The sequence below is a fragment of the Ambystoma mexicanum genome, chromosome 11, assembly GCF_040938575.1.
Source record: "Ambystoma mexicanum isolate Mex_15411 chromosome 11, UKY_AmexF1_1, whole genome shotgun sequence".
Lineage (NCBI taxonomy): Eukaryota > Metazoa > Chordata > Amphibia > Caudata > Ambystomatidae > Ambystoma > Ambystoma mexicanum.
In genome coordinates, this window is record NC_090934.1 from 810,519,941 (window position 1) to 810,536,571 (window position 16,631).

Sequence of the window (16,631 nt, forward strand, 5' to 3'; positions counted from 1 at the left end):
CGCCTATAAACACTTGTGTACAGGTGCGTTATAAATGCCATATCACATCACATTGTATCATAAAAAGAGAATAGGAGATAGAGAGAGAGAGAGAGAGAGAGAGAGAGACAGAGAGAGAGAGAGATTAAGAGAGACACAGTGAGAGGGCTAGAAAGAGACATACAGGCACATAGAAGGAGACAGAGTGAGAGGCAGAGGGAGACATAGAGATAGACAGAGACAGAAAGAAAGAGAGTTCGAAGAATAGTTACCATGAGCAATGTCCCCAAGGTCAATGGCGCTGTCCTCATTCTGCAGCGAGACAACGACAACCTCAAGGGGCATGCTACTTTGAAGAAACATTATATTATATTATAATATAGCACATCCTCCGCTAGCTGAATACATTGCTTTAGGTTACAGAATAAAGAGATAGAGGGGGAACTAGAGGAAGAGAGGGGTACAGAAAGAGAGAGAGGGAACAACATTATATTATATTATAATATAACACATCATCCCCTTTACAGGAAAAAAGGTGACAGGAAGAGAGAGAAAGAGATATAGATACAGATAGAGATACAGAGAGAGAGGGAGAGAGAGAAACAGAGATAGAGAGAGAGAGAGAGAGAGAGAGAGAGAGAGAGAGAGAGAGAGAGAGAGAGAAAGAGAGAGAGAGAGAGAGAGTTAGATTTGTTGTTGGACTCCCAATTATGTACATGTGCATCTTCACCGAGCTCAATTGTGCTGTCAGTGCCCTCCATATATAGAACAACAATGGGAACTTCTGTGGGGTCTTCATTAATGAAAGATGAGAGATCACCCACAAACATGCCCCGTGTCCCCAATGGTGTAAATAACACGGCAACTTACATGTTGCAGTTGGAGTAAAGGAAAGACCTTTTTTAAGTAGTCTCTTTTCTTCTTCCATAAGTACTTTTTTGTATAGATTGAGTATCAGGTCTGTTTTTACTTGTTCCTGTTGGTTTCTCTTACGCCAGCTAATATCACGGCCACCCACTAATTAGGCGTAGCATAGAATATGCGTTGTAAATTCAGTTCTAGTAATAAATATGCTTTAGGAATAGAATTAAGCGTCTCTGCAATTTTTAAACCACTAACCTAATCTAGTAATGGCATCACACACGTAACTATTCAAGAATGGAGGCCATGCAATAGGGCTATACTAAATACACGGCGAATGTATGCCCAAAAGATGGCGCCCGCAATTGGCCGTAACCCACAATGGACACAAAGGTAGGACTCAGGCATGCACTGTTGCCCGAGCAATGCGAGAAGGCAAGTTTGTATTAGCATCACTAGAACGCGAGAGTTAACACAGAGTCAATGCGAGGGACGCTGGAGGGTACACTAAACAGGTAAGAGACCATCAATGTAATGAGAATAGCTCATAATACGTAGAGCAACATCAGCATTCTATAATGAAACCGCCTTTCGAGTAACGCAATGATTGCCGATATACGTAACAACACACCTTAGGAACTAATTGCGCGGAATTAAAATTAGGTAATATATGGTTTTAAAACCAGGGAAATCTAGCTACGAGCTAACCGATTGAGCGACTAAAATGATACCAAGGCGCAGGTAATGCTATGTAATGATGAAAGAGCAGCATACCGAATCATGCAATAGAAGCACATCTTTGCTTAGAAAGGAAACCATTAATGTTTGTAGATTTCTAGTGCAAATTGATGCAAATAGAGCACTGGAATTTCCGGAATAGATAATGATAATGTGAGCTACACGAGTACACATGTAATTAATTAGAATATTTGAACTGGACTTGATACGTTTGAGACAAAAGCCGAACATGGGAAGATGGGACGGTTATTCTATATGAATGCATCCTAAACTGGATCAAAAGAACTGCATTAATTAGAGTGCATAGAATTCCAATAATGTTATTACTTGAACTCTCTGGCAACGATTTACAAATAGGGATTGAACACAGTTTTATGATATTTACCCACAGGGATTGGACCCTCATACTAGGTTTTAAACCTAACAACTTTTGCTACTCTAACAACGCCACAAAGTTAATGTGGAACATAAATAGCTCACATATCCATATGAGATTAATATGGATTGTTATTTGTAGATTGCACAAACTGTGGAAATCTGACCCTTACATTTATACATTTTTTTTGTCTTTCTGTTCCATATTTTTTCTAAATAAACCACCCTACAATCCTCCCTTTCTCCAACCCCGAATCTCTGTGTTTTTTGTTTTTTGTTTTTCTTATTTTGATTTTTGAATTTGTCATTTTGATTTACTCATTATATTGATCGTCATATGACTAGTTATGCAAATGTTATTAGCCCTGATTTGAGGAAGGCTTTCAGTAGCCGAAACATGTGTCATCAGTATGCGCATAAATTAAAACTTGAGTAACGCAACATCACAAGTCTGGTGCATATCTTGCACTCTGAGTATGTGGATAAAACACTTTTCATACTCTGAACCATTAACATTGGCCCAGACCTATTGACTTGAATCCTAGTTATAGTAGCCTATTCTAGATTGCCCTGGCTATAACTTGTTGGTGCTATTGATGTTGGATAACCTTGTCAATACTCCCTTTTAAATTGCTGGAGTGCCATTTTGCTCACACTTCATTTTGAGCTTAACTTGTCCAGAATTGATTGGGTGTTATTGTAGTATATTAAAACTGTGGTTTTCTGCTGCTTTATGATAGTGAACTGTTTTATAAATGATGGTGTAAATAAATGTATATTCTTTTACTCAGAAACTTTGAATCAGTGTTTATTTGAACCATAGTGATTGTTGTTCTTTGTGTAATCTCTTGTACTGCTCACTTTACTCTTGAGATAAGTCTGGCTGCTCAACCATCGCTACCACTTTACTGTGTAGTGCAGGCTTGTACCAAAGGTGAAATTATACTTACACTTGTAGTCTTAATTGTATGTAGTGTTCCCAAAGGGTACTGCATATGATTCTGCCTAACAGTGGGTGGCCATCCCACTCTACTGAGAGCTGTGAGCCACGGAAAGAGATGCTAAGCCACTTCTTTAGTGCACTCAGTAGTTCTAGTTCTTTGGGTATTTCTTGCCATCTGGAAGGCTGGGAACATCCTGTTGTGGGTGGATTTCCCACTCTATGGTGCAGTCTACACCCCCACTGTCAAGTTCATGGTTGCTCAACTGTGGTGCCTCTGCAAAGAAAATTAAACTGTTTGCAAGCATACGAGAGAGAGTGACACAGAGAGAGCTGCAAAGACAGGGTGAGAAAGTAAGAGAGAGAGAGAATCTGAATGACACAAGGCTTAAATTCGTTATTTTTGTCCTCCCTTTGTTTCCCACTTCTTGTCTTGTCACGCCTATAAACACTTGTGTACAGGTGCGTTATAAATGCCATATCACATCACATCATATCATAAAAAGAGAATGGGAGAGAGAGAGAGAGAGAGAGAGAGAGAGAGTGAGAGAGAGAGATTAAGAGAGACACAGTGAGAGGGCTAGAAAGAGACATACAGGCACATAGAAGGAGACAGAGTGAGAGGCAGAGGGAGACATAGAGATAGACAGAGACAGAAAGAAAGAGAGTTCGAAGGATAGTTTAGCAGCTGTTCAGCTAAGTGTGTACATGAGCAATGTCCCCAAGGTCAATGGCGCTGTCCTCAATCTGCAGCGAGATAACAACAACCTCAAGGGGGATGCTACTTTGAAGAAACATTATATTATATTATAATATAGCACATACTCCCCCCTAGCTGAATACATTGCTTTAGGTTACAGAATAAAGAGCTAGAGGGGGAACTAGAGGAAGAGAGGGGTAGAGAAAGAGAGAGAGGGAACAACATCATATTATATTATAATATAGCACATCATCCCCTTTACAGGAAAAAGGGTGACAGGAAAAGAGAGAAAGAGAGAGAGATACAGATAGAGATACAGAGAGAGAGGGAGAGAGAGAGAGAAAGAGAGAAAGAGAGAAAGAGAGAGAGAGAGAGAGAGAGAGAGAGAGAGAGAGAGAGAGAGAGAGAGAGTGAGAGAGAGAAAGTGAGAGTTAGATTTGTTGTTGGACACCGAGCTCAATGGTGCTGTCAGTGCCGTCCATATATAGAACAACAATGGAAACTTCTGTGGGGTCTTCTTTAATGAAAGATGAGAGATCACCGACAAACATGCCCGGTGTCCCCAATGGTATAAAGAACACGCCATCTCCCAAAGATGGTTCAGGTTTTTTATTAAAATATTTGGCAGGGTGCTACGATGAAGTTTCTACCTTAACCCAGATGTCCCAACTTCCCAGGTTAGTTGCTTGAGCTTATTGAAGCCTACATTCTAAATTCTGCCTTGCTTTTAGTGAGTGCCTAAAGGCAATCCCTTATCGGTCTAATGTCCCCCCAGGACTTTTTAGGTTCAACCTACATTATCTTCAAGATTAGATATAAGGGGTCATATGGTTGTGCATTTCAGACACTGAAGCCACAAATGGAATATGTTTTGGTGATTGATATGATGTGGTGATTTTATATTCTGTAAAAAAATAATGGTGTGTCACAAGAAAACCATGATGTAGTATTTTACTAGCCCTGATGAATACTTTGTGCATGTCAAAACATGTGTCAGCTATTTGTGTTGATCTGACATTAACCTCTCTGGATATTTAGAGGCTATGTGTGTTGATCTGACATTAAACTCTCAAGATATTTAGATCAAAGACTGTAAAGACAATTTCATAACTTAGTGATTGGGAGATAAGCAGTGCATGGATTACATCTAACCAGTGAAATGTTGCTATTCATGGCCTTGAGTTTAGGCCATTTGTGACCATCCATGCATGTACTCTACGAATGGCCTAGCATTTTAATCTAATTGTTCCAAATAACACTGAATAAACAGGTAGCTGGCTTGACCTGATAACAGCCACTTCAATATCAACATTTGATGTTACATTATACATACACGGTGCAACAGGTCAGTAGAATGTCTGCTTGTCACCATGTTCCCAGAATTGAGACCAACAACACAAACAATATGTTTCAAGGGTTTGTATTACTCTTTTGATAATGTTTAGCAAGTAACATGTCAAGATGATGGCAAACCTAACTAACACAGTGTCAGGATGGTGGCTGCGATCAGAAACAAAATGTCTGAGAAAAATAGCTTAATTTCCACAGTTTTAACATGAGGAATTTGGCCAGCAGGGTTCGCAATCACGGGTGCAAAAGAATTGGGACCCCCCTTTTTCTGGAACAGGGTTCTCTGACAACTTCTTCAGTGTTCCAAATGTCAACAAGCCTGAAAGGTGGGTGGCGATGGGAAATAAAACTAAGTGTCCACAAAGTCTTCCCTCCTTAAACAGGGTGTCGCTTCACCTTTTGGGTTTTCCACAGAAGGGGTATTCTGTTCTTCTGACCCTCTTCTTTTCCTGAGGGGGTTCCCAGTCCAATAAACATACAGCTGCATGAGGTGGGGACCTCCATTTGGGGTAGAGGGAGACACCTCATTCAGCCCTCCCTGAGCCTCCTAGGAAGGACTGCATGATGTGCCCCCCTCCGTTCGGTGTGAGTGAGGAGAGGGCCACCACAAATGGTGGGACAGGCCCCCCAATAGATGGGGCAGTAGGGTTTGGGCACCCTGGGGGCAGATTGGCACACTAATGTGGCCATCTGCGCCAAGCGAAGTTGGGTAAACAAAGAAAATAATACAAAATTGTAGGCTGCTTTTTAGGGGGGGCTGAGGGGCACCCTACATTTCCGGCAAATGTTCTACTGTAACGGGGAATGGCCCTCTCCCCCCCACCCCAAATGGTGGGCCCCACCTCATGCATCCCTCCCTGGCGTCAGAGAGGGGGGGCCCCACCTCATGCATCCCTCCCTGGGTCAGATGCCCCTTCCTAGGAGCAGATATCTGCGCACAGGGAGGGTTGCATGAGGTGGGGCCCTCCATTTGGGGTGGGGGGGTGAGTGCCACCCCCGTTGCAGTATAACATTCGCTGCCAATTTAGGGTGGCGCTCAGCCCCCCTAAAAAGCAGCCTACGATTTTGTATTATTTTCTTTGTTTACCCAACTTCGCTTGGTGCAGATGGGCACATTGGTGTGCCAATCTGCCCCCAGGGTGCCCAAACCCTACTGCCCCATGATATGTACAGTTAAAAATGAAGGGTTAATGAATAATGCGAATTAGAGGTATCACGTGGCAATCATTTGGGCAGCGCCAGTTTCATTAGGGTTATTATTTAATTCCTCTATGAGACAATGATCCTGATAGCACTAATTGCTACACCAGATATATAACAAAAAATATTTTTTGAACACAAGGTGTATATGGGCTATAATTTGCTTGTAATATTGGGAAGCTCACATTTAGACCAAAAGATTGCGGCCGCATTAGACAAGAAAGTAGGACTCCAGTGGTTGCCAGGCAACCGCAGCAACAACAAAACTGCAAAGAATCAGTTTGCAGACGAACACGGACTGAAACGCACGGACGAGTGGAAGGACACACTTTCAGGTAAACCCTTGACATAGCAAACAAAATACACAAAACAGAACAATGTCTGTGTTCCACGTGAATCCACGTGTGATAATCTTTAGAGAAGGATTGCTAGAACATTTGATGCATAGACTAAATGTTATGTGTTAAAATATCATAGCGACTTTAAAAGCAAATTTGTGTTAATTGGCAATACTCGAGCTCCGCTCTAAACCAATTGCAACTAGTTAATGTTTAAACAGACGTCAGCAGCAGCATTTGAGTTTGCGCGAATATATTTTTCACATTCTAAAATGCTCCAGTTCCGCTCTAAACTAATAAAAACCAGCCAATGTTTAAAGAGACGTAAGCAGTAACCTTAGAGGTCATGAAAAATAGTTTTCATATTTAAAAGATTCAACTTTAACGAGCTTAAGTGTATGAATGGTGCACACTTATACACGTACCAGTACAAATGAATGAGAAAGGTCTTAATCCAGTTTTACATGACAAGTTGGGATTGAACCCATGACTTCGCACGCAAGCTGCAAGGACATTTTAATGGGCAAGATATACACATTGGGTAAGATCAAACATGATACAATCATTGTAAGTTATAAATTATCGCAACATGAGGTGACATAAAGATGTGTCCCACGATTATTTAATCTTTTTGTTTTCTTTTGTATTTTCTCTCTTTAACCTCAAATATCGTTCCCCTTTTCCCCTCCCTCCAGGCAACACTATTTGGGAAATGTCCATTTATTACACTGTATTTGACCGAATGCATGATTATTCATGACATTTAAATTATACATTATTTTTAACATTGTGGGTGACTATTTTGCTTAATTCAAACTTTAATTACCAATGGTTGTACATTAATTTTTGGGTTTCTTTGTATAATCTTTCTGGTTTTTGTTGTAATTACCCAAGCACTGATTTGAAAAGGACTGGGTTATCCGTCGAAACACGCGTCATCACAAAGACCAACTGTAAAATGAATAGACTATTCATTATCACAAAAAATTGAGTGGATTCCTTTTTTCTTTTTGCGCTTGGTGCATGAACACAATTAAGAGTAACTGCAGTTAGAGCAAATTACATGAACGGAGTTGAGGAACCACTTTTCTCCCGTGTTACCAGGTCCATGCGACTCAAACGAGTCTTGCAACAATAAGGAGGGCGCTGAGGTCCAATTTTAGTATCCCTGTGAAAGGTTCCTCAAGGAGTATTTGTTTCCAACTAAAAGCTACACGACTTTTTGCGGACATACAAACCCTGCTATTTTTCAAGCTTTATATATTCGTATGGGTCTTAAGCCCTTTATCCAAAAGAACAATTGCCTGTCAGTCTTCAAATTCAAACGTTATAGACATGAGGCCTTGGGTTCAGCAGCACTCCACATCCTGGACAACCAATGTCTCGAGATCAACAGTACAATGTATATCAAACATTAGCAAGGAATCTACTATACCATTGCATGCCAAGTTGTCACAAAATGAGTACAAGATTTGCATATTGCCACATGGGTGCCACCCAAAGCCAAGGACATGGTGAGTGTGAACATATGCTTGCACTCTTGTTGGTCTACTCCAGAGGAAATTATTTCTATCCCCACTTGCAGCTGTGTTATAGCATTCGTAAACTGGAGTTCAGTCTTTAGTTCGGACTTGTTTATCCACCGTTGCGCTTTTCTCCACTACGATTTTGTAAACTACCCTGAACTGGTGGAAGCAATCTTTTACACCGCATAAATAATGATGAACATTAAAATGAAGAGGGCCAATAATGTAGTTAGCATGATTTGGGAAAAAGCTGATCAAAGTAGCATGTTGCATGCCTAGTCAAGGAACAAGGAAGTTGGTGGCAGTCAACAGTGGTATGCAACAGGGTGGTTGTTTGAAATGTGATGGTGAGTGTCCTAACTGTGGATCTACTACCAGTCAATCTCTTTTGCTCAATACTGCACTGTAAGCTAATGAAGGGTGTCATAGAGGCTGCACCCTTGAACTCCAAAACGTACCAGATTGATCGAGGTTCTAGAGTCGAGTATTCACTGTCACTGAACAAGGACATGCTCATCAAGAACCTGTTAAGGTGTATTTACATTTTACATTTTAACAAGGTTATCAAGTCTGATATCGGTCATTTTGGTGGTCCTTGAAGTGGAGAAGGTAATGGTGGTAATGATGGAATTATTAGCCGTTTTACCAATGTTCATGCTAATGCCCACTGGGAGGGGAACATTGAGTTTTTTTTCTGCAAGTAAACCTCTATACTTGTGTTCTCTTCTTCTCAAACCCATATAAAGCATTTTCAAAGTTCTCATGAGGTTAGAACAATGATTTGTTTTACCGTTCTATAGAAATCCCACATATTGCTGGGGCAGATTTCACTTGAGATATTGCATATTTGACCTCACTCTGCACCAATCTGTTGATGGAAAATGGCAGCCATTATTATTATTTTCTTTTACTGATTGGTGTCCCAGCCAGCCATCAATCACCAACTGTTCAAATGTACATGGTAAAAGGTTGAGGATATCCATTGGTAGAAACATTACATTCCAAACCTTCCATGCTGTGGTTATCCTTTTGCATGCAAAGTAGTGTTTTGTACAGATAAGCACAGCATAAAATGCTGTGAAATGCATGCTCTTCGAAGCAGTGGGGGAGAAACCTCTGCCTTTACAGTATAAACGGTGGTGGTTCACTGCCCCTGTTACGGCAGGTTTTTTTTCATTTATTAACCCAGCTTTGTAATATCCTGCTTAATACTTAGCCAATGATGTAAGCATGGTGCCTGTCAGTTTATGGCAATAAATGGTACCGGACAAAATGCACTGGCATAGCAGGAGGCCCCCCATCATCCGCAGTGCTGGGGGGCCTGCACATGTCCTAGGAGCGGGCCCCCTCAGATAAAAAATGTTTTACATTTAAAAAAACAGAACAATAGAAATTGTTTATTTTGTTAAGTCACTCTGCCTTCATAAAGACATTATTTTTGTTAAAGCTTAACAGAAATATTTCTCTATGAAGGCAGAGTGACTAGAAAAATGTACTATTTCCTTATGACGTCTGAGAACTCCCGCACCCTATGACATGGAAGCCTTCAGGATGAAGGCCTCGATGTCATGGGGTAGGTGGAGGCCTACGACTTCAAAAATAAATAGGTTCTGTTTGAAATCACTCTGCCTTCGTAAAGAAATTATTTCTGTTCCAGTTCGGTCCTTTAACAGAAATCATTTCTTTATGAAGTCAGAGTGACTTAAAAAAGAAACCATTTATTTTTGAAGTAATGGGGCTCACCTCCACCCCATGACACAGAGGCCTCCAGATCCTCTGCAGATGATGGGAACAAACATTCCTGCCTGCTGAAGGGAGCTGAAAGTCTTGTTCCCTGGACCAACAGATTGAAGGTAAAAAAAATATTGTCTTTAAATGTGTGTGCGTGCATAAGTGTGTGTATGTGTATGCATATAATGTAGTATGTTTTAATGAGTGAGTGCATGATGCAGCCTGGGTATGCCAGTGTAAGTGTATAGAGTAAGGGTGCACATACATATGTATGGGTGACTGGGATTGTGTGTTTGAGTGTATGGTGAAAGGGTGCACACTTAAATGTATGGGTGGCTGCATGGGTGTGCCTGCATGGTGAAAGGGTGCACACTTAAATGTATGGGTGGATACCTGGGAATGCCTGTATGTTGAAAGCGTGCACACTTAAATGTATAGGTGGCTGGCTGTGCGTGTGTGTGCGTGTATGTGTATGGTGAATGGTGTTTGTGCTTGCGTTCAGGAATTCAACAAAACCTAATATTGGGGGGGGCGGGCTAATCCTTCAAATGTTGGGAGAAGCACTATCTTCACAGGTGGTGGGGGAGGGGCACACTTATTTGTGTGGGGCATCTAACTTCTTTATGCATTTTAATGAGACTGATCTAGTGCAGCTTCAATGTTACAAGCAGTTAACTCTCTCCTTTACGTCTGAAAGCACCCACTTGTGGACTGCGGTGAGAATGAGCGGTCTCCTGTCCCCTCTCTATGCTTCCAATCACTCTCCTGGCATGCAAGTACTGAACCTACATCACAATTTCAACTGCCTATTAAATAACAGTGAAGTGCTTTATGTTAGTAATTTCTGGGCCTTTGTTAATGGCAAAACCCAGGCACTGTTTAACATCTGTGTCCTGTTCTGTCTGGTAATGGCTTTGTAGGTCAGCCAGGTCGAGTCACCATAGCCCAAAATTTCAGGGCATGGAGGAGCAAACTGAAGTCCAGACAGATCAATGGTCTTGTGCCAGTGCTTGTGTTAAATACCATGATTACTTATTGGCAATCTGCATTACTCGTAGCACCATTCTTCCTCGTCCCAGCACTTGAGTATGAGACATTTTGCCTCAGACACAAGTACTAGGATTAGGTAGTGGGACTTGGAGGTAATGCCTCGCTTAGTAACCTGTAATCTTCATTACTCCTAGCCCGACTCTTCCTGTTCCTAGTGTTTACCTATGAGGCAAGGTGCCTCATAGGTAAGCACTGGGACAAGGAAGATGGAAGTGGAGGTCATTTTTGGCTGTGGTGCTGTTTTTGGGTGTTGCAGGGAGAGGGGGAGTGTGCGGGGCAGGCACTGTGTGATAAAGCTTAATGGTAATCCATCTCCAGGCTAAGAAGGCATGATATGTGGTATTATTGGCTAAAGAGGCATTTTGGTGGTTGCCAGTCTAGTAATTTCTTAGTTTTGGCTTGACTTTTTTTAACTGGGCATCTCTGATAAAGCTCTCCTGCTAAGTGTAATTAACTGGCCAGACTGGCATTTGGGTGCTGCCAGTCTAGCTGTTTTTCACTGTGGCATTGTATATTTTTCTGGGCATCTGTGATAGAATAACCATGAGAAGTGTTATTGCTTTGTCTGGCATTTTGGTGCAACCAGTCCAGGTATGTCTAAATGTGGCCTGGCATGCTTTACTGTGATATTTTATTACGTGACAAAACTGGTCTATAATGTGAAGCCAGTTGGACATGTTTTCATTGTGGCATGACATTCTTAATAGCAAAGCATTACATTAATTAAAAATATGAATGCTCCTTGTACACTGTTGGTGACATGCATGTATTGGATTTCTGGACTGGAATTACTCTGCAAAACAATTGCAAATGCTCCAGCTTTTTAGCCAAATTTTCTCAGAAAATGTGCTGTATAAAGCATTAAAACACATATATATCCTTCTCCTAGTACAATGTGCGGCGTACCCCTGCAGCAGCATGTTCGTGCGTTTTGCGCGAGCGTGGTAAACTATGCCGGCCCAGAGTGTGGTGCTTCCCATGATTTGTTGCTGAGCTGGGGGTTGGGGCCCCTCAGCATGGCTCGCCGGGGGACCCACAGATTTTCTGCTATGCCACTGACAAAATGTACCTATTGATGCCGAAACCTGGCAATGCTGTGCGTACCTAGTCTTTTGGGGTCAATAGCCAGTATATAGTGTGAGTTCCTGAACCCATGACAATAGATTCGGGCATACAATTTCAATATTTAGGGCATGGTAAATGCTTGGAAAACATCTGTACTAAAGCTCAAACTATTGTTTTTTTTCATCAACTAGAATAACATGTTCCTTTTTTCTTTTTCATGAAGTGAATATCTCTCTACGAGCTTTATTTTCAGACCTTCCATTGAGGACAAGATGATCATAAAGTAACTTAATTTTGTGCACCATTAAAAATGCTTTTAAAGAAAATGGATGAGAAAGTTTGAGATGGCTACTGTTCCCCCCCACCTACAAGCTTACATGGGTTTTGCAAATTAATACATATAAAGGCACCAAATTGGGCCTGTGTTTCCTATTATTATTTACTTTTTTTAGATTCTGATTTTCATACCTGTTAGAATAAAATACATTAAAACAGATGATATAGCTCAATTAATACTTTACGAAACATTTCCAGTAGCCTCTCAATGTTTTGTCAAGCAACGTATACAATTATTTTTCCAAAACAACCGGCCAATGCTTTAAAATAACTTATTTCAAACGTCATGAGTGTTGGTAATATTTTTATTATAACAGCAAGAAGGAATTACTGCATTGATTAAAATGTGCATGCTATAAATTTCGTTGTATGAGCCTTTATTTTAATTATGTATTATATTGGTTGTGTCTAGTTCCAATAACTTTTCACGAATAAATAAACACAAAATACAGTAAACTCATTCAAGTTCACTTCAGTTTAGGATTAGTTAATATTACTATATATACTATACCCATACAACAATCCATTAAACAAGCATTGGCAATGCCAATAGTTATGGCGTTTACTGTTGTTCTTTGCATTTTCATTTATAGGCAGCAGGGTGCAAGGGAGAGCGTGCAACGTTTTAAAGGAGGATGCGATAAGGGATGCAGTTGTGCAATGGAATGAGAAGAGTAATAGAGTAACGCAGAAATCCAGTGGTAGAGGGTGCCGATGATGAGCAAGAGGAAATATGAGCGAAAAAAGGTGAGAGAGTAAGAGAAAAAGTTAGTGTGAGTGGAAGCATGAGAGAAAAAGTAAGGGTTGATAGCAAAGGTGAGAGCTGGAGAAGATGGAATGAGGGGATCTGTTCAAGAATAACAGAAAGAGCAACAGCACATGCGGGGAGAGAGAGAGTGACAGCGCAGGTAAAGAGAGGGAGAGTGTGACAGTGTGCATGGGAGAGAGAGCGACAGTGCACGTTGGGAGAGAGAGCAACATCGCGCCGAGAGAGCAACAGCGTGTGGAGAGAGAGAAAGCCACAGCGTGCAGTGAGAGAGTGTGCAAGAGGTTGCTGAGTCAGAGAGAGTGACAGCATGCAGAAAAAAAGAGAGTGACATTGTGCGGAGAAAGAGAGAGCAATAACATGCAGAGAGAGCACAAGTGATGGAAAAATAGATGATGGAGCTCTAAAGAAGGATTTTGCAGAAGTGACATCTAGGAGAGTGCCCTTCATTTTGATACTAAACATAAACATGGGATAATTAATATGAATTATTGTTTATAATATTGTTGTGTACACCACATAGCTAAACAAGCATTAGAAATGCCAATAGTTTTGAGGTTTACTGCTGTTGTTTGCATTTTGCATTTATAGGCACAAGGGTGCAATGAGGAGAGTGAAAGGTTTTAAAGGAGCATTCAATAAGGGGTGCAGATATGCATTAGAATGACAAGGGGAAAAGAGCAAGGGAGGAAGGCTTTGATAGAGGGAGTCATTGATTATGAGCAAGAGGCAATATGAGCGAGAAAGAGTGAGTGAGAAGGTAAAAAACAAATCTAGAGTGTGAGAGGAAGGATGAGAGATAGGGAGAGGGGGTACCGTAAGGTGGGTGGGTAAGTTGGGTGTCTGAGGGAATAAATGGTGTTGGATAGTTAAGGCCAAAGGGGTGGGCAGGGGTGTGCCATGGGGTAAAGAGAGTGGAGGCATGGTTGAGTAGTGAAAGAGGGGGCAGGGTGGATGGGTGGGGTAGGTTAGATGGACAGTGAGAGCGAGGGGTAGGACTAGGGGTGGGGGTAGAATGTGTGGGGGTAGAGAGGGAGTAGTGTGGGTGGGTGCGGGTAGAGTGAGTGAGGGAAGTGTGGGTGGGTTGGGGTAGAGACGGTGGGGGTAGGGTGGGTGGGATGAGAGAGTGTGGGCTGGGGTTGAGAGTGGTGGGTGGGTCGGTGGGGATAGAGAGAGTGGGGTGGGGCAGGGTGGGTATGTTGGGGGTAGTTTGGGTACTTGGGTGTAGAGAGGCTAGGACTACAGAGAATGGGGTATGGTGGGTGAGGTAGAGAGAGTGTATGGGATAGAGAGAGTGAGGGTAGGGTGCAGGGGGTGGAGAGAGTGTATGTAGGGTGGGTATGGGTGAGAGAGAGTAGATGTATGGTTGTAGAGAGAGTGGGGGCAGGGTGGGTGGTGTAGAGAGAGTGTGGGTTGGGTGGAGGTAGGGTGGATAGGTTTAAATCATGGCACCAGCGGGACTATGCGCAGGCTCGTTTACATTTTTGAACACATTAAAGGCACGCCAGGGTGTAATACACCCTTTATAAATCCACAGGCGGAGACTGCCAGGCAAGAATGAGGTGCACATGCACATACCTTTATAAACACAGCTCAGCTGTTTAAAGTACTTTGCCTCTGGGTGGAGGGTAGGGGGACTTTTTGATGTATATAACCCCTTAGATAATGATTTAGACCTATGAAGTAAATGTTGAGTTGCCCAAGTTACACCAAGGCAGCCCCACAATGTATGGGTGTAGAACCACAAACCGTTGATTGCAAAGATGATTAATCAAGGAAGTCAACTTACTAGAATGCCAAGTTTATTCATAACCAAAGACCTCTTAGCCCCCAAAGATTTAGATGAACGAGTCTCAGCAGCATCCATTCGCAGCTCCTTCTAAAACAAGTAAGTAACAAGCTGCAAAGAATTTATAAACCCTCTGTGACCATATTACTGCCTTCCATAGGGACTAGTCCTAACCGCAAAGCGATGCTCCACTCCCCGAGTACACTCCGGACCCTGTACCTTGCAATCCCCAACATACAGAAGAACAGGCGATCAGCGTTCTGTTAAAGGTCCTACATGTTCAGGCAAAACTATCTAGGGCTATAGCTGACCACTGAAGGACATGTGACAACATGGACCACATGTAAAAATGCAAATTTACCCCACAGACTTAGGGGCGGAACATAGGACATTACTACCACTAATTGTAGATGTGCAAACACGAGCAGTGGGGTGCTGGAGACCACCCACATGGTTCAAAAGGCAAAAGGTGGTCATTTTGAGAAACGACTCGCAAACTAATTCAATTTACAAAATAATCACACAGAATTCCCCAAAAGCCGGAGGGGGGAATGCATTTTGCCATGAACATTGGCATCGATTTTAACATAATATGGTTAAATTGTGCCAAAAACCTCTGTCACATTCCGTGAGTTATACAAACATATGAGAAGTAAGAGCGGTCTAGAAAAATCACTGTATATTTGAAAAGATTACAAAGGAGTGTGGGAGTAACTCTACTGAGAACGAACATGGGTCAAATACCCTGTTCTATGAAATGTATTCCATCAGGATTGCCTACAAGCACGTTTAGTTTTAGAGAGGCTCAGCTTCACCTCACTGAGGAGGCCCAACAAGGCCAAAACACGTGTCTGGGGTTGCTGATGGTACTCTTGTTTAGACGAGAATTGCCAAGCATTTCGGCTCTGGACTGCCTTTGTGGGTGGGACTAAGACTGATATGTAAATGGATATTTCTCCACTGTAAACGGGTGCAGTGAGCTAAAACTTGGTTGTAGACCCTCCTGAGTGGAAGAAATTCCATATAACAGGGTATTTGAACCATGTTTGTTCTCAGTAGGGGGCTCACACACTCCTGTGAAATTTTGTAAAACTTGGGGTTTCACCTAAGTAAACCAGGTAATCCAGATGTATAACCCCATGTTCACTGTGCCTTAGAGAGGCTCAGATTCACCTCACTGAGGAGGCCCAACAAGGCCCAAAACACGTTTCTGGGGTTGCTAATGGGACTCTTGTTCAGAGGAAAATTGCCTAGCATTTCGGTGCTGAACTGCCCTTGTGGGGGGACAAAGACTGATATGCAAACAGATATGTCTCCACTGTGAAGGGTGCAATGAGCTAATACCTGGGTGTAGAACCTCCTGAGTAGAAGAAATTCCATAGAACAGGGTATTTGACCAATGTTTGTACTCAGTAGAGGGGTCCCACACTCCTTTGTATATTGGAAAAAACGTGTGTGTTTTCCTTTAAGAAGGAATGAGGTACCTGCCTGCACGATAAGGTCCAGAAAATAGCCTGTGTTCCATGCAAATGAGGTACGTGTGTTAACAAGGAGGCCAAGGTGGGCCCATATTTGGTTGAAAAATTAGACGTGAAAGAGGTGGAATGACATGTGACGTGTGTGGGTGTTTAAAAGCAACCACTATGACGCACCTATTTGTGGCATCCTCTTCCCATGGGCTGCCTCTTTAAAAACCTATCAGTTTGTTGATTTGGATTAATGTTGCTGCCAAGGTGTCGATCCCAGCTGCAAACAACCATAACATTAGAAGTAAGAATAATATACAGCTTTAAGTGTACACGCTTACCATATTGGAAAGACAGGAGAAACCATTTGCAATGAAACGTGAACCTTAACCCTCTTGCTGCTGGCCAATGCCGTTCCCTC